The sequence below is a fragment of the Osmerus eperlanus genome, chromosome 1, assembly GCF_963692335.1.
Source record: "Osmerus eperlanus chromosome 1, fOsmEpe2.1, whole genome shotgun sequence".
Classification (NCBI taxonomy): domain Eukaryota; kingdom Metazoa; phylum Chordata; class Actinopteri; order Osmeriformes; family Osmeridae; genus Osmerus; species Osmerus eperlanus.
The window spans coordinates 1,121,507-1,140,865 of NC_085018.1; positions in this window are offsets into that span (position 1 = coordinate 1,121,507).

A 19,359-nucleotide genomic window follows, 5' to 3' on the forward strand; every position below is an offset into this window, starting at 1 on the left:
GCTATTTCATTTGTTAACCGTATCAAACGCTGCAGAAAGGTCCAGCAGAATGATGACAGATGACCTGGAAGCCGCTCTGGCAGACTGGAGGGCAGTGGTGACTGACAGGAGGGCAGTCTCTGTGGAGTGGCCAGTCTTGAAGCACGATTGGTTGGGGTCAAGCAGGTTGTTTGAAAAGAAGGGTAACAGTGATACCGGTCTGTAGTTCTGGAGGACGACAGGGTTAAGGGAGGGTTTTTTGAGTAGAGGGGTAACTCTAGCCTGTTTGAAGGCAGAGGGAAAGGTGCCGGAGGTAAGAGAGGAGTTTAGGACATGGAGAAGAAAAGTTATGATGGAGGGGGAGATGGTTTGAAAGAGAGGGGAGGGGATAGGATCAAGGGGACCGGAGGTGGGGCGATGAGAGAGAATGAGGTCAGAGATCTCTGCCTCGGACAGGGGAGAGAAAGAGTTTAGACATTTAGTTGGGTCAGTCATGGAGGGTGAGAGGGTAGGAAAGGTGGGTTTAGGGAACCGACTGCTAATGTCGGCGACTTTTTTCTCAAAGAAGGAGGAGAAGTCGTCTGCTGTCAGGGTGGAGGGAGGGGGTGGGGGAGGTGGGTTAAGAAGGGTGGAGAAGGTAGAAAAAAGGTTTGTGGGGGTTTGAAGCGGAATTAATTTTGTTCAGAAAGTAGAGGGTTTTAGCACCAGTTATGTGAGAAGAGAAGGATTTGAGGAGGGAGTGATACTTATCAAGGTCCAGACCGCCTTTGGACTTGTGCCATCTCCTCTCAGCTGCCCGAAGGGTGGACCGTTCTTCACGAATAACATCCGTAAGCCACGGGCAGGAGGGAGAAGATCGTGCAGGCCTGGTTGACAGGGGACAGAGAGAGTCAAGTGATGCAGTTAAAGTGGTTAACAAGGTGTCGGTGGCAGTGTTAGTGGGGTGGGACGAGAACTCCGGAAAGTTACAAGGGGAGGGGAGGTAGGAGGACTTGGAGGGAGAGAGACAGAGAATTGGATAAAGTAGTGATCAGAAATATGCAGTGGGGTTACAGAGGTTAAGTCAGTGATACAGTTACGTGTCAGGATGAGGTCTAGCTGTTTGCCTGCCTTGTGGGTCGCCGGTGTGCTCAGCAGCGTCAGGTCGAAGGAGGTCAGGAGAGACAAGAAGTCGACGGCCTGCGTTCCTTGGAGGTGGATGTTGAAGTCCCCAAGGACTATCAGGGGGGTCCATCATCCGGGAGGACGCTGAGGAGCATGTCCAGCTCCTCCACAAAGTCGGCTAGCGGTCCTGGTGGGCGATAAAGGACAATAAAGCATGCTTTGATAGGATCAGTTAGCATGACATAATGGTGTTCAAATGATTTGGCAGTAACAGGGAGTGGTGTGGATGTGTATTTGATATGTGGGGAAAGAAGCAACCCTGTCCCGCCGTCCCGCCACCCCGCCTGGTTGAGCGGGGTGAGTGAGTGAAGGAGTGGTTGACGGAGAGAGCAGCTGGAGTTGCAGTGTTCTCTGGGCGGATCCATGTCTCTGTCAGCGCAAGGGCGTGAAGAGAAGCATGAGATGCAAACGCTGGGATGAAGTCTGCCTTGTTCACAGCAGACTGGCAGTTCCAGAGCCCTATAGAAAGAGAGAGGGCAGGTGGAGAAGATCTGGATAGGTAGTGAAGGTTAGAAGTTGACCGTATATACTTTGTGATATATCTACGTCTACGAGTAGTGTAATGAACAGGAATGCTCAGGAAACACATGAAATGAAACACTATGAAAATGTTCTAGGTAGAATAGAATACAAATAGGGTGATGCTTATCAGAAGAGGTGATCCGGCCCCGTCGGCCATCCTCACACATGGTTATAATATATTTATTCTTTGCAGGTTTTGATCATGTCCAGACCACTGAGAAATCCGAGTATGTTTGCTAACCAGCAGACAGGGGCGCACTGGGGGCACCTGGGGGCACGGTCCCTCTCCACCTTCTCAGAAGGTGGAGAGGGACCGGGCTGAGGCCAAGTTGGAGGCCGAAATAAGAAACTATAACCCATGGGGCCGGGGAGGGTGCGGCGCACCCCTTAGAGACACCCGAGGGAACCTCATTAGTACGTTGTAGCATGTTACACTTACATTCCCTGTTAGCTCACCTTACAGGATATTATACATGGATTGTGTTAGATTGATATCAGACAGTTCTGTCTGAAGTGTTTCTGGGACAAGGTGGACTAGAGTAGCTTTAACTGCCATGAAGTAGCTCACGCTTCAGGCTTATGCCCACTATATATAGGTGCTCATCTGATCTGTGAAGCCCTCTGTGACATTGTTTGTAAAGAGGGATATACAAATAAGATTTGATATTTTAACACTGCAGAAGGCCACATTTTTTACATGTCTACCATGTGGGGTAAAAAGGTTGCTGGTCTGGTTTTACTGTGGTTAAAAGTTTTACTTTTGGGTCTTGTAAATAAAAAACGTCCTATGTGTTTTCTCACTAGCTGACCTGAAGCAGATGCACAGGCAGAATGAGGAAGCTTGGCTTAACTCTGAGACCTCTCAGAATAAAGCCACAGTCACCAGGCCCACCCAGAGAGAGGACAGACTGCCTCCCATCGACACAGTCTCAGGTAGCCAGTCACTGCACCAGCTGGCACACTGCAGACATCACATTCTTTCACGTGAATGTAATACACACGTACACACAATGCATATGGCTGTTCTATTTTATCTTTGCAGGTTTTGCCCCTGTCCAGACCTCCATGTATGCCAGAGGAAATGTGTTTCCTAACCAGCCAACGCTTCATCAACTCACTGAACTGGATAAGCATAAGCTTTGCCTAAAACAACAGGTACAGTGTGATATGGTTTGGGATGTGTTATGTTTACATTTCAAGACCCTGGCCTCTTGTGGCTGTAGGGTCTTTTAGCTTCAACAAGCCATTGATTTTAAGGATGTTGTGTACTGTACACAAACACACACACAGGTACATGATGTTGTATAACAAACTGTTTACCTCTCGGGCCCTGCCCAGATTGAGGAGAAGCACCTTAAGGAGGCAGAGGAGAGGGAGAAGCTACGCCTGGAGGAGGTGAAGGAGGAGAGGAGGCTGGCAGAGCAGAGGGCTCAAATCAAGAGGGAGTTTGACGAGGATCAGGAGATCCGAAGACTCAAGGAGATGAAGGTCAGCTGGGCACTGATTGGCTAAGAGGGATTTGGCAGAAATTACTGTTTATGCGTTTGCAATATACAGTATACAACTTATCTTATTTGGACCACACACTCTTGAATAACAATGCTAAACAATCTTGATAGTAGAATTGGATTTTTATGGTTTGGAAACACTTGACGTAAGGGTAGATTTTAAGTGAGTGTAACATATGCTTATGACTCAGCTGTTATTAGCTAAGTAAAGTTTGGTCTTCTTGCAACAGAAAACGGCCAAAAACAAGGAGCTGGTCCGTCTTGCAGAGGAGAAGAAAAAGAAAGAGGTGGAGGAGGAGAAGAAGAAGACAGAGGTGGAGGAGAAGAAGAAGAAGACAGAGGTGGAGGAGAAGAAGAAAGAGGTGGAGGAGGAGAAGAAGAAGACAGAGGTGGAGGAGAAGAAGAAAGAGGTGGAGGAGGAGAAGAAGAAGACAGAGGTGGAGGAGAAGAAGACAGAGCTGGAGGAGGAGGAGATTGCTGCTGGGAGGATGCGCTATGAGAAAGAGAGACAGGCGCGCATTCAAGAGGTGAGAGGACAACAAAACTTTATTAGAAAGATATGAACAAACAGAAATATCAGTATGATCCCCATCTTACTGTCTATCTGCAGGTGCAAAGAGAGATCTCGCCCCCCATCCCCACCCTCCAGAAGAGACACAGGACCCCCCAGTCCACCCCCAGTCCCCCCAGCATGGACAGCAAACGCCCCACCACCCCCCTGTCTGTAAGTTACCGCTTGTATAAACCATAAACGTAAACTCCTCTGCCCCCCCCACAAACACCTTTTAGAAGGGCTCTCTTTCAGTGCCCCAGTCCCAGACACCCTCTGTCCCCCCCACAAACACCTTTTAGAAGGGCTCTCTTTCAGTGCCCCAGTCCCAGACACCCTCTGTCCCCCCCACAAACACCTTTTAGAAGGGCTCTCTTTCAGTGCCCCAGTCCCAGACACCCTCTGTCCCCCCCACAAACACCTTTTAGAAGGGCTCTCTTTCAGTGCTCCAGTCCCAGACACCCTCTGCCCCCCCCACAAACACCTTTTAGAAGGGCTCTCTTTCAGTGCTCCAGTCCCAGACACCCTCTGTCCCCCCCACAAACACCTTTTAGAAGGGCTCTCTTTCAGTGCCCCAGTCCCAGACACCCTCTGTCCCCCCCCACAAACACCTTTTAGAAGGGCTCTCTTTCAGTGCTCCAGTCCCAGACACCCTCTGCCCCCCCCACAAACACCTTTTAGAAGGGCTCTCTTTCAGTGCCCCAGTCCCAGACACCCTCTGTCCCCCCACAAACACCTTTTAGAAGGGCTCTCTTTCAGTGCCCCAGTCCCAGACACCCTCTGTCCCCCCACAAACACCTTTTAGAAGGGCTCTCTTTCAGTGCTCCAGTCCCAGACACCCTCTGTCCCCCCCACAAACACCTTTTAGAAGGGCTCTCTTTCAGTGCCCCAGTCCCAGACACCCTCTGTCCCCCCCACAAACACCTTTTAGAAGGGCTCTCTTTCAGTGCCCCAGTCCCAGACACCCTCTGTCCCCCCCACAAACACCTTTTAGAAGGGCTCTCTTTCAGTGCCCCAGTCCCAGACACCCTCTGTCCCCCCCACAAACACCTTTTAGAAGGGCTCTCTTTCAGTGCCCCAGTCCCAGACACCCTCTGTCCCCCCCACAAACACCTTTTAGAAGGGCTCTCTTTCAGCTGTTAGGAAGGAGCTGGAAGCTGCAGGTAACTCACACACACAAACATGAAATGTTCCAGATAGCTGGAACCAACACATTGTAGATTATTTGTAACTGGTATGTGATGATTGTGTGTGTATGTGTGTCAGGCTGCCTACCAGAGTACAACAGGGAAGTGCTCTGTAAGTTGACTGCAATCCGTAAAAAGCTGCTCAGAGAGCAGAAACGGGTGAAGGGCCAGATGATGCGCTCAGAGTGAGAGGAGCTGGACTCACTTGACAGGTAATACCCTCCACTACTGGGGCACTACTGCAAAGTTTAGGGGAGAGTAGAACAGAGTTTGGTCATTAAGTATGAGACGCTAAATCTCTCTATGTGTCTTAGGATGGAGGCTTCCGGGGAGCCTATCAGACTTCCAGATGACTACATCCTGTCAAGGTGTGGTCGAAGAGGGTGGACCCAAAGAACATGGGGAAATACTGACACAACATGAAGACACGTGACAAGGACTGTCAAAGGGAGCAACTATATACACACACAGAAGGACCAAACTAGACAGGGGAAACTACGACAACGAGAGAACTGACTACAACAAACGAGAAAGCTGAAAACCTCACACTTGACAAGGCACAGACACAGAAAATCTGACCTCCAGGAAGACTGGAAACACTAGGGATCATGGAAAACACACGAGGGAAGACCTGGGGCAAGACCGTGGCCGTGACACATCCTCCAATCAGAGTCAGCAGAGCGGGCCTGGGAGCGTGAACGCCACAACTGGACCAGGAGACTTCCGGCTCTGATGCACCGTGACAGGAGAACATATGAGTTCACTGGAGACGTACACATCTAACTCACACAGAGGAATGGAGTAAAGTGGAGTACAAAGTTGTGTGATGGGTTTCAACAGAGAAGGAGTTAATAATGTTGATATTGACTGTAAGTATCCTCCCTAACTGCTAGTGTCTCCCCTACGAGACCTGTCTGATGATGATAAGGAGGAGTGTCCAGGGGTCTCTGTCCTGGTAAATGATCTGAGATGGACCAGTGAAGCTATGGAGGATCTGCGGGCGTGCTTGGACTGCACTGACTGGGACATGTTCACGACTGCTACCAATAGTCTGGATGAGCTCACAGAGGCTGTGACATCATACATCAGCTTCTGTGAGGACTGCTGTATTCCAACACGCACCAGGGTGAGCTTCCACAACGACAAACCCTGGTTCACAGCGAAACTCAGAAGGTTGAGGTCAGAGAAGGAGGAAGCGTTTTGGAGTGGGGATAGAGACAGATTCAAGGAGTCGAAGAACAGGTTTAGCAAGGCGGTTAGAGAGGCTAAACGACTGTACTCAAAGAGACTAAAACACCAATTCTCTGCAAACGACTCTGCTTCTGTCTGGAGAGGGCTCAGGCAGATCATCAACGACAAGCCCAGAGCCCCCCACTCCACTAACGACTCCCGCCTGGCCAACGACCTGAACGAGTTCTACTGTAGATTTGAAAGACAATTGGGCTGCCCTGATCAACACCTACCCACCCAAGAGCCCCCTCCTCCCGCCACCATAGAGACGACTTGCTCCATTCAGGAGGGTGAAGTTAACAGACTGTTCAAGAGGCAGAACCCCCGCAAAGCAGCTGGGCCGGACGCTGTCTCCCCTGCCACCCTCAAGCACTGTGCAGACCAGCTGTCTCCGGTGTTTACCAACATCTTAACACCTCCCTGGAGACATGCCATGTGCCAGCCTGTCTCAAGTCCTCCACCATCATCCCTGTGCCCAAAAAGCCAAGGCCAACAGGACCTAATGACTACAGACCTGTCGGCCTGACCTCTGTGGCAATGAAGTCTTTTGAGCGCCTGGTGCTGACACACCTCAAAACCATCACAGACCCTCTCCTGGACCCCCTGCAGTTTGCATACAGTGCCAACAGGTCTGTAGACGACACAGTTAACATGGCCCTCTACTTCACCCTACCGCACCTGGGGCCTCATGTACAAAAGATTGCGCAGCTTTCATACCAGAAGATGGCGTACGGCAAAAACTTGAAAAGTACCTGCGCACAGAAATATTCACATGCATAAAACCGGTCGTACGCCAGGTCCTGCGCACCTTTCCTTTATAAATCACAATCAATGTGAGATTGACCGCAGGTGAACGAGCCACTGACCCCGCCTTGCCTCCCCCCTTAAATGAATATGCAGATGGCCTATAAATGCGCCCCTGAGGTTATTTCTTTGTCTGAATTAAAATGGCTAAACACGCTAAAAATACAAATTTCACAGACTGTGAGATCGAGGTTCTAACAACAGAGGTGGAGGCGAGAAAATGTGTCCTGTTTGGCGGCCTGTCATCCGGTATTAGCAACAAAAGAAAGTCGGCGGAGTGGAAAACTGTCAACAGGGCCGTAAATGCTGTGGGTTCGGCGAAAGGACCATGGCAAAAATTAAGAAATGGTCTGATGTTAACTCGAAATTAAGAAACATACCTCCTTATGCGTCATGGATGAGCCAGAGTCAAACTCAGAGACAATTGCATTTTCCCATGCCAAACTAGTTGCACAGCGAGTATATATATATTTCACCTGTGATAAATAATCTGTGCTGCATGTAATATTAACCATAGAGAGGGTGACATGCATTTCCTGAGTGATTTTGTCATTCGTTTGACACCCTCAAGTTTAACAGAAGTGTTAAGTGGTGGCAGATTATACAGTTAATAGCATTTCCTGTTTTGGTTTTGGCATTTTGATGTGAATCATCCACATCAATGATCAAACTTTTATTAGCGGAGGTTATGTTTTTTGAATAGTCAACGTCATAGACGTATGACAGTAACTGTAGCGGAAACTTTATTTTGTAATGTTTGGTGAGTTTCAGTAGACTGGGTGCCAGCCGAACTTAGCCCCGCCCACAAAAAGATATGGTCGGGAACTTCGGTCTGGGGTCACTCGGTTGGGGAACAAGAGCTGTTTGTACCAATCAAATTGTCAGGGCGGGCTTTATACGATGATGGACAGATGATCAACAGTAACGTAATCAACCACGTCACCAAAGAGCGCTTGGGTTGAATTCGTTTTCAACAAACATGGCTGCCGCTGGAGATCTGAGATGTCATGATTCTGCCATCGAGTCTGTTTTAGAAGACATCGACAGCACATTAATTTTGAAAGAGGAACAGAGAAACGCGATCAAGGTATTTGTCGATCGAACATATACTATGTTGCTCTGATTAGTTGTAGGTCTATCCAATTGAGCAAAAAGGCATTTTTTGTCCGGGTTCGGTTGAAACACGCCCCATACTCACAGCCCAACGGAGAGGTTTCAGACTCATATTCTGACTAGAATTATGAGTATGTGTTAAACAGAGCTTGACTGCCAGATATACCGACTCAATATATATGAACTCGGGAGGACAAATAACATGCAGACTGGATGCAAGTTCTGAGAAAACACACTATTTATTTTTTGCAGGTGCATCAGCTTATATAGACAGTCAGATGACACACACCTGAAATGCATCAGCAATAATTGGGAGCACAATCAGTTGTCGATTATCCAATTAACACCCCCACTTGATCACACATTATTGACAGCCATAAATCATAACCCAAAAAAAAGGAAAACAACAAAAAAAAAATAGATGGAGACCAACTGCACTTAACTGGCTATACCCCAAACAGGAACATGGAAAAAGGAGCTTTGCTTTAGTAGCTGGTTTTGTCATCAGGTCAGCTACCATCTGGTCTGTTGGGCAATACTCCAAACATACTTTACAGTCATTAACAGTTGATCTCACAAAATTGTATTTTATATCAATGTGCTTACATCGCTGTCTGCTGACTGGATTCTTGGCTAATGCAATTGTACCTTGGTTGTCTTCAAAGATCTTAGGTACATCATACAGACAGTCATCAAGATGTTCAAGCAGTTGAGATAAGTAAAGACACTTGTGTGGTGGCGGCCAACGCCATATACTCCGCCTCACAAGTTGACAGTGCTACAGTTGGCTGCTTCTTGGTCTTCCAGGAAATCAGAGGACCATTCTCACTCAGACTAACACAATAACCAGTTGTACTGCGTCGGTCAGTTGCCTCACCTGCCCAATCTGCATCACTGTAAGCAAACAACCTCAGCCCATCACATTTTCTGTAACACAACATTTTGTCATTTGTGCCCTTCAAGTATTTCAGTACCTGCTTAACAGTTGTCCACTGCTCTTCTGTCGGCTCACTGAAATACTGTGACAGTTTGCTTACAACAAAACTCAGATCAGGTCTGGTGCATGAGGTTAGGTAGATTAGGCTACCCACTGCCTCTGTATTTTCTGGGGTCACCTAGCTTCTCATCATCAGTGTAATGTAGCTTTGGTTCACAGGGTGTCGACCTGGGTTTACAATCCTGCATATCAAACCTGTCAAGCAGCTTGTCAACATAGCTCTGCTGTGACATGGTCACACATCCATTACACTGGTCAAAAGTGATACCAAGAACATTCTTCAGTCTGCCCAAATCTTTCATCTGGAACTTCACAGTAAGCATCTCTTTTACTGCTTTTAAAGCTCTCTCATCACTGGCTGCAATAACCAGGTCATCAACCCAGATCAGTATGATCACCCTGTCATGTTCCGTTTCTCTCTCATAAACACAGTGATCGGCTGGGTTCTGTACAAACATGTTTTCACAGTCATGCAACATTTTGTTCCAGTTTCGACCTGATTGTTTAAGCCCATATAGTGTCTACACACCATCTTCTCATTTGTCTGAGATTTTACATCATAACCCTCCGGCTGTTCCATGTAAATCTCACAATCAATTGGTGCATGTAGGTAGGCAGTTTTAACATCCATCTGATGCAAGATCAGATCCTCCTGGGCAGCTTTCTGCATCAACACTCTCACACTAGTCAGGTCGGCAGTAGGAGAAAACGTTTCTCCGTAGTCTACACCCATCTGTTGACTGTATCCCTTGGCTACATAGCGGGCCTTGTACTTGTCAGATCCATCAACATTGGTTTTGAGAGTATACACCCATCTACCCCCCACTGCTTACTTGCACTCAGGTAAGGTGGTCAGAGTAAATGTGTTGTTATCCCTCAGTGCCTTCATCTCCTCATCCATTGCATCTACCCACCCGTTGGATGAAGTCACAGCATCTCTGAACGTCTGAGGTACATTACAAACCATCCTGTAGCAATAATCAATGTTGATCTGAGCCTGATCACTCTATCCCATAGAAGTCTGGCCTCCTCTCTCTAGCAGGGCATCTCCGTGAAGACTGGGATTCTGGCTTGACCTCACCTGTCTGTAGGCCTGTCTGGCTTGGACCTGGCCTAGCCTCTGGGATGTCATGCTGCTCGGGTTTGTCAGGGTCATGTCTGGTTGTGCTAGACTGCACACCACTGTCATCGTCCGACATGTCATCAGTCTGCTGTTCCTCAACACAGGACATGAACCTCACCAGTCTGTGCTTCATCACCTTCCTGCTGTCAGGGTAGTAAACCATATAGGCTGGACTGTTCTTGTCATAACCAATGAAGATGCCTTTGTCAGACCTTAACTCTAGCTTCTTCCTGTCCTGCCTGTAGGCGTAACACACAGTACCAAACTGCTGCATCCTGGAGACATTAGGTCTCCTTCCTGTCAGCATAAAGTAAGGCGTCTCTCTGGTGCGGTTGTTGAAACATCTATTCCTCACCACTGCTGCTGTCTGAATCGCATACGGCCATAGCTCCTTGGCGCACTGGCTCTCCAAGAGCATACATCTAGCCATGTCAGAAAGGGTTCTCCAGTCACGCTCGGCAGTGCCATTCTGGTGTGGTGAGTATGGTGCTGATGTTTCATGTCTGATTCTATTTCCACGCAGGAGGGCTTGGTAACCCTGCCCTGTGAACTCGGTACCATTGTCAGACCTGATACACTTCACTTTCCCATATGGGGCTGTGTCGGCTAGAAACCTCTCTGTGGCTTCTACAGTGTCACTCTTGTGCTTTAGACAGTACACAAGCACTGCACTCGAATAGTCATCAGTAAAGGAAAGTTTATACCTATACCCTTCCTTGGACTCTGGGTCAATGGGGCCTGCCAAGTCAGTGTCAACCAGCTCTAAGGCTGATTTGGCCCTCACATCAGGCTTTCTGTTCCTGCTCTGAGTGAACTTGCTCTGAGTACACACTTCACATATCATGGATTTGGACGCTTTACCCCTGATTGACATTCCATCCACAACATTCTCCAATTTCATGACATCAAAATTACAGTGCCCCAAAATCTCGTGCCACGTCTGAATATCATGACAGCTCATACATTGATCATCACAGTCATTGTTTACTGGCACAGTAGGCAAATAGAACAGTCTATTATGCTCATGAATGAGGAAGCGCGTACCGTCTCTGTACTGCAAGACATCTTCTCCTTCCTTGGAAGATCACCGTTGCCCCACTGGAAGTCGCAGCCCTCACGGAGAGGATGTCTTGGGGGTACGAGGGGACGTACAGCGCCTGCTTCAGTGTGGCACTGAGGCGCCGCCCCCTGCTGTCGACCAGACACACCTCAGCGTCTCCTCTGCGCTCCGCGACCCCCGTGCAGCTTGTGCCATCGGCCAGCTCCACGCAGTGCGTCTCGGACTGGAATCGGTCATCGAAGCTCTTGAACTTCGCCAGGTCAGTTCTGTATACAGGCATACAATGCGGGGCTTTCCCTTGCCTGCATAATAGTCGCGCAAAATCCTGAGCACTCCACGCCCGTCATCCGCTGCCTCTCGCATGACCAGAGACAAACTCTTGTCATCAAGGAACTGGATCAGTTCCGCGTACGCTTCCGCGTTCTTCGCCGCATCCTCAGCCAGTGCGTTTTCTTCCTCGTCATCGGTGGGCCGATTCAAAATTGTGTCCTTCAATTTCTGCAACCGCAGATGGCCCAAAAACTTGATATCCCACAGTTCATAGTTCTTTTCGTCTCCGTCAAACACAAGACGAGACCAACGTGAACTCGTCATGATGCGGGCACTCCAATCCGTGAGACACGCATTCAAACGCGCGTACAAACAAACGTCTCTCGGTGGCTACTCACGGCGGATATCTCTGCACACAACCGACTCAATATATATGAACTCAGGAGGACAAATAACATGCAGAGACTGGATGCAAGTTCTGAGAAAACACACTATTTATTTTGTGCAGGTGCATCAGTTATATAGACAGTCAGATGACACACACACCTGAAATGCATCAGCAATAATTGGCAGCACAATCAGTTGTCGATTATCCAATTAACAGTTAGACAACGTCAGGCTAGAGTTTCAGCACTTTTCAGTTAGAATTCGTCACGTTACAGAGGCAGACAAGACTTTGCGGATGGCCCGCACATCCTCACGTCTGCTCAAAAGTTTGCGTGATGGCCCGCACATTCTCATGTCAAGGTAATTTTCATACATCACACAGTGTGTGTGAAATCCAGTGTATGCAAGATTTTCGTGCGTACGCGTTTGTTTATACATGAGACTCCTGGACTCCCCAGCATCCTACGCCAGGATCCTGTTTGTGGACTTCAGCTCTGCCTTCAATACCATCATCCCCGCTCTGCTTCAGGACAAGGTCTCCCAGCTGAACGTGCCCGACTCCATCTGCAAGTGGAGGATCACTGACTTCCTGTCTGAAGCAGTGCAGGAAGCTGGGAACACAAGTCTCTGACTCCCGGTCCATCAGCATTGGATCTCCTCAGGGCTGCGTCCTTTCTCCTCTGCTCTTCTCCCTGTACACCAACAGCTGCACCTCCAGTCATCCGTCCGTCAAACTCCTGAAGTTTCGGACGACACCACCCTCATTGGGCTCATCTCTGGTGGGGATGAGTCTGACTAACAGGTGGAAAACTGACAACCTGGTGACCTGGTGTAGCCAAAACAACTTAGCTCTTAAAATGCTCTTAAGACAGTGGAGATGGTTGTGGACTTCAGGAAGAACACAGCCCCACTCACCCCCATCACCCTGTGCGACTCCCCAGTCAACACTGTGGAGTCCTTCCGCTTCCTGGGCACCATCCTCTCCCAGGACCTCAAGTGGGAACTGAACATCAGCTCCCTCATCAAGAAAGCACAACAGAGGATGTACTTCCTGCGGCAGCTTAGAAGTTCAACCTGCCAAAGACAATGATGGTGCACTTCTGCACAGCCATCATTGAGTCCATCCTCACCTCCTCCATCACCATCTGGTACGCTGCTGCCACTGGACAAGAGCAGACTGCAGTGTATCATCCACACTGCTGAGAAGGTGATCGGCTGCAATCTGCCTACCCTTGAGGACCTGCACACCTCGAAGACCCTGAGGCGAGCGAGGAAGATTGTGGCCAACTCCTCCCACCCTGGACACTCTCTGTTTCAGCTACTCCCCTCTGGCAGAAGGCTGTGGTCCATCAGGACCAAAATTTCACGCTGTCACTTCTCGCGCGCCTGCTCTTAAAGGGAATGTGAGATGACGCTCTGATTGGTTTATTGCACGTTACGCCCAAACCACACCTATGAGTAATGTAGCTACTTCAGACCAACCCATTTTAGATTTGCGTTGGGCGCAAGAGTCATTTATCCCGCCGGTATAATAGCAACAGCGCCTCAGTCCCGCCCACAAAGTTACTTGAGTTTCGCGTTTGAAACTTGCGTTTCAGATCATTAAAATAGGGCCCTATATTTATAAGTCCATCCATCCACCTATTTGCACAAGTCATTTTGCTCTATGCTGCCCGATTTCATACCTTTTTGTAACATTTTATATTTATATCTATTTTATATCTTACATTGTTTAGCTCTTTAGTATATTGTTTAGCTCTTTAGTATTAGATTTTAACATTTTATTTATGCATTCTACATTTTCTTCTTTTTTATTATGATTACCCAGCAAATTCTGTGTTTGTGTAAACTTACAAGGCAATAAAACCAAATTCTGATTCTGAAAAAGATCGGAGTTCAGGGCCATCAGCTGTGTAGTGCTGGTGTCTACTGGATTCTCCGGTTCAAATCTAGAATTCTAGATGGAGCTGTATGGAGATCAGAACTTATGAGACACTGTTTGGGCATGCGCTACTTCTGATCTCATTTGATTCATGGCCAGGTGGTTTTGTGTGATGAAGATGGTTATTTTGGTGTAATGGTTGTGCTGTTAATAAATGTGAGTATAAAAGACATTTAGTGTACTGATTGATTCTCAGAAATACAGTACCAGTCAAAAGTTTGGACGCATTTTCCCTTGAACATGTGTCCAAATTCAATGGGAATGTGTCCAAACTTTTGGTCCCAGTCAAAAGTTTGGACACATGTTCAAGGGAAAATGCGTCCAAACTTTTGACTGGTACTGAACCTCTACCACCTGGTCTGAACATCAGCCAGACTATGAGTTCTAACCTTTTGTTTAGTATACATTTCACATGATGATCCTAAATCTAATGGCTACTTTATACTTCATTTTATTCATCACCTTAACATTGAATACGAGTACATTTACATTTAGTCATTTAGCAGACGCTCTTATCCAGAGCGACTTACAGTAAGTACAGGGACATTCTCCCCGAGGCAAGTAGGGTGAAGTGCCTTGCCCAAGGACACAACGTCATTTGGCACGGCTGGGAATCGAACTGGCAACCTTCAGATTACTAGCCTGACTCCCTCACCACTCAGCCATCTGACTCCCGAGTAGAGGTCAGTACATACCCTTCCTCATCAGAAGGCCCTCCTCCATCACTGAACGTGATAGGTAGATCCTTAGATCTGTCACTCTTCATGGACACACAGCTGGGTACAGGTGAGGCTGGTCTCTGCTGTCTGATCCTGTCAATAAACTCAAATATTACAGTAAGAAAGGTAAAACGTATATACATGTAACCCAGTGGAAAGTATAGTTATACAAATACTTGGTTGTAATAAATACATTTGAGAAGATGGCCTATTTTAAATAAAAGGGTTACAGTTCAATGGTTATACATATATAGTTAAGGTTTACAATTAATAATGTTAAATATGTTGTGGTAAAATTGTTTAGAAAGATTTCATTGTGAGAATTAAATGTTAGTACCTAGGGACAATGATTTATCTGAATGTTTGTTTTGATTGGTTGAGGTAAGAAACAGGAAGATTATAGAAGTAAAACGTAGAAAAGAGAGAGGAGAGTTGAACCCCGCTCATGGTTGAAAGCGGTAGGAGCAAGTTTGTGAATACTGTACAGAAGTGTAACATTTAGTTTCATGATTGTCAACGCGATAGTCAAAGAAGAGACATTTATGTTGCATGGGCAAGCAGCCTAGAAATCTTCTACTCGAAGTTTAGCGTCTGTATGTATGATCGTTTGTGATCGAACCGTGATTCTTATCCGTGATACTGTAGTACAGTCAATGGACTTTTAGCTAGTGTTTAGCTGGAAAGCTAACACTGGGAACTTGGACTTTGGCCACTGTTTAGCTAACAAAGCTAACATAAGGGTTACAAAGTTAGTTGTTTGCCGACGTGGATGCAACAAATTGAAGTGTTTAATATAGCGGACGCCAGACGATCGGAGCTGCCCGGACATCGTGCCAACTCCGTTGGGTGGAATAGCCTAGCTACGCGGTATCGACTACACACGTGGACAACGCCATTCTGTTCTATCCTGCTTTTCTTCTGCTGAAACAAGTGCATAACAGACACGGATCACCAACAGTTTAAGGTACTTTATTTTATTTTGCTCACAGAGTGAAGTGACCAGTCAGTTTGGGTCTCACCGCACCCGAGCATCGACACAGGCCTGCAACGGGGGGTTTGCTGTTTGCTATAACTAGGCCGGCCGGCATGTGTGTGAATGGTTATACTGGAAGCCTATTGTTAAACGGTACATTGATTCAAAAGTATTGAACTTGTAATTTGAATGTTGAATCATACTAAATATGGTTTGTGTTTAAATGTATCTGAGTTGTGAGTGTAAATCATTATGGTTTATTATTGTATTTAGAGGTGAATACCTAAGACTTTAAAGATTAGTGGCGTAAATGATTATAGTTGGATAATTATATATTATAAGACCATAAAGTACACTAGTTAATTTCATAGTTGATAAATTCACGATATACCAAAAGGAATTCAAAATAATATTTTGTTAGTGAAGTTAATAATAAGAACTCATGGCCCTTCTCTAATTCATAGGGTATAAGTGGGCTACGTACATGTTCTAAGGAGAGGAAATAGGTTGATGCCATGAAGAATCAGGGGGGGGGGGGGGGGGGGGGTAAGGTGGTTGAGCGGTTAGGGAATATGGCTATTAATCAGAAGGTTTCCGGTTCGATTCTTGGCCGTGCTAATTGACGTTGTGTACTTAGGCAAGGCACTTCACCCTACTTGCCTCGGGGGGAATGTCCCTGTACTTACTGTAAGTCGCTCTGGATAACAGCGTCTGCTAAATGACTAAATGTAAATAGATGAATCTTTAGATAAATACAGAGAAAAGTCTCACTTTCTCAGAGACAGTGTTGTTGTTAATAGACCATGTTCATACCTCTGTTTAGTAGCTTTGTTTCTGAATGTAATAGGTAGATCCTTAGACCTGTCACTCTTCATGGACACACAGCTGGGTACAGGTGAGGCTGGTCTCTCCTGCTGGATTGATCACAGGGAGACAAGGGCAAGTTGTCACTGGATCAAGTTGTAATACTGCTGTCAAACTTAGGTTTGGTGTCAAAAGTTCAGAGAATTATTTATCTTAAGTAAAGTAAACACAAGTATTTCTTTTGTTTTTACGAAGACATGGATCAAAACCTTAACCTCATTCACATGTTGACATTGTGTCAGGTGCTTCCTGTGTTGTTTCAATGAGTATCTGTACAGCTATAGAACAGTTTCAGGACAGTGTCTTGTCCTTTAAAACAGTCGAATGTCCACTGCTGTAACACATCATTCTGCACACCACATTTATAAACTAGCGATGCTTCAAAATCTAAGTGAATGAGTGTTTCTGGTGTTTCACTGTCCCACAATGTTGTTTTACATTCAGTATGATGCTGTTCACCACACTGAAACACACCTGTGTTGTCGTCTTGTCTCTGGGACTCTGGTCGTCTCTGGGACTCTGGTCGTCTCTGGGACTCTGGTCGTCTCTGGGACTCTGGTCGTCTCTGGGACTCTGGTCGTCTCTGGGACTCTGGTCGTCTCTGATCTTCTGGGAAGTTCCCTGACACACCTGGTGGGGACGTAGAAGGGCTCAGTCCTCTCATCCTTGCAGACGAGCCAGAACCTGTCGCTGGTCTTTTTCAGGAGGAGGTAATGTTCATTGGGTTTGATGGAGATGATCCTGCCAATGCTGTGTGTGTACTGGTACTCCACCTCCACCAGAACTACACCTATGCTGTGCCTCACTGAGGTCATCGCCACGGCTACGCCCCTAGGGCCACACCCACCCCAAGGGAGGGGGGCTGACCTACAGGTGCAGGCTGGGAAGGGTGAGGGGCGTGGTCCAGACTCAACACCAGTTTTCCTGGGGAGGGAAAAGAAAGCATTGATCTGTCAAGCCCACAGCTGTGCCCCATTGTTATCCCTGCGTTATCTCTGCGTTATCCCTGTGTTATCCCTGCGTTATCTCTGCGTTATCCCTGTGTTATCCCTGCGTTATCCCTGCGTTATCTCTGTGTTATCCCTGTGTTATCCCTGCGTTATCCCTGCGTTATCCCTGCGTTATCTCTGCGTTATCCCTGTGTTATCCCTGCGTTATCTCTGCGTTATCCCTGTGTTATCCCTGCGTTATCTCTGCGTTATCCCTGTGTTATCCCTGCGTTATCTCTGCGTTATCCCTGTGTTATCCCTGCGTTATCTCTGCGTTATCCCTGTGTTATCCCTGCGTTATCTGCGTTATCCCTGTGTTATCCCTGCGTTATCTCTGCGTTATCCCTGTGTTATCCCTGCGTTATCCCTGTGTTATCCCTGCGTTATCCCTGCGTTATCCCTGCGTTATCTCTGCGTTATCCCTGTGTTATCTCTGCGTTATCCCTGTGTTATCCCTGCGTTATCTCTGCGTTATCCCTGTGTTATCCCTGTGTTATCCCTGCGTTATCCCTGCGTTATCCCTGCGTTATCCCTGTGTGTACTCCCTGAGTCTGTTTATTTAGCTGCACCAGTGACTTATTCAAAGTCTCTGTGGTATTTTCAGTCTGTTCGTTTGTTGGATGAGTTTCACACGTCTGGTTTAGTCCTTGTGTCTTATATTAGGTCTGTTTTCCTAGGTTAACCTGCCTGATCCTTGTTGTTTGGTCGATCTTTATGTTTAAGTAACCTGCCCTTTGTGAAAACCGACGTCCTAACATACAGGCATGTAGACACTATTGTAAGGATCACTAAGGGTATCTAGCCCTGTGATGCCTACATGATGCAGTCTGTGTGTATAGGAGAGACCTACATGATGCAGTCTGTGTATATAGGAGACCTACATGATGCAGTCTGTGTGTATAGGAGACCTACAAGATGCAGTCTGTGTATATAGGAGAGGTCTACATGATGCAGTCTGTGTGTATAGGAGAGACCTACATGATGCAGTCTGTGTGTATAGGAGAGACCTACATGATGCAGTCTGTGTGTATAGGAGAGACCTACATGATGTAGTCTGTGTGTATAGGAGAGACCTACATGATGCAGTCTGTGTGTATAGGAGAGACCTACATGATGCAGTCTGTGTGTATAGGAGAGGTCTACATGATGCAGTCTGTGTGTATAGGAGAGACCTATATGATGCAGTCTGTGCGTATAGGAGAGACCTATATGATGCAGTCTGTGTGTATAGGAGAGACCTATATGATGCAGTCTGTGCGTATAGGAGAGACCTACATGATGCAGTCTGTGCGTATAGGAGAGACCTACATGATGCAGTCTGTGCGTATAGGAGAGACCTATATGATGCAGTCTGTGCGTATAGGAGAGACCTATATGATGCAGTCTGTGCGTATAGGAGAGACCTACATGATGCAGTCTGTGCGTATAGGAGAGATCTACATGATGCAGTCTGTGTGTATAGGAGAGACCTATATGATGCAGTCTGTGCGTATAGGAGAGACCTATATGATGCAGTCTGTGTGTATAGGAGAGACCTACATGATACAGTCTGTGTATATAGGAGACCTACATGATGTAGTCTGTGTGTATAGGAGAGGTCTACATGATGCAGTCTGTGTATATAGGAGAGACCTACATGATGCAGTCTGTGCGTATAGGAGAGACCTACATGATGCAGTCTGTGCGTATAGGAGAGACCTATATGATGCAGTCTGTGTGTATAGGAGAGGTCTACATGATGCAGTCTGTGTGTATAGGAGAGACCTATATGATGCAGTCTGTGTGTATAGGAGAGACCTATATGATGCAGTCTGTGTGTATAGGAGAGACCTATATGATGCAGTCTGTGTGTATAGGAGAGACCTATATGATGCAGTCTGTGCGTATAGGAGAGACCTATATGATGCAGTCTGTGCGTATAGGAGAGACCTATATGATGCAGTCTGTGCGTATAGGAGAGACCTATATGATGCAGTCT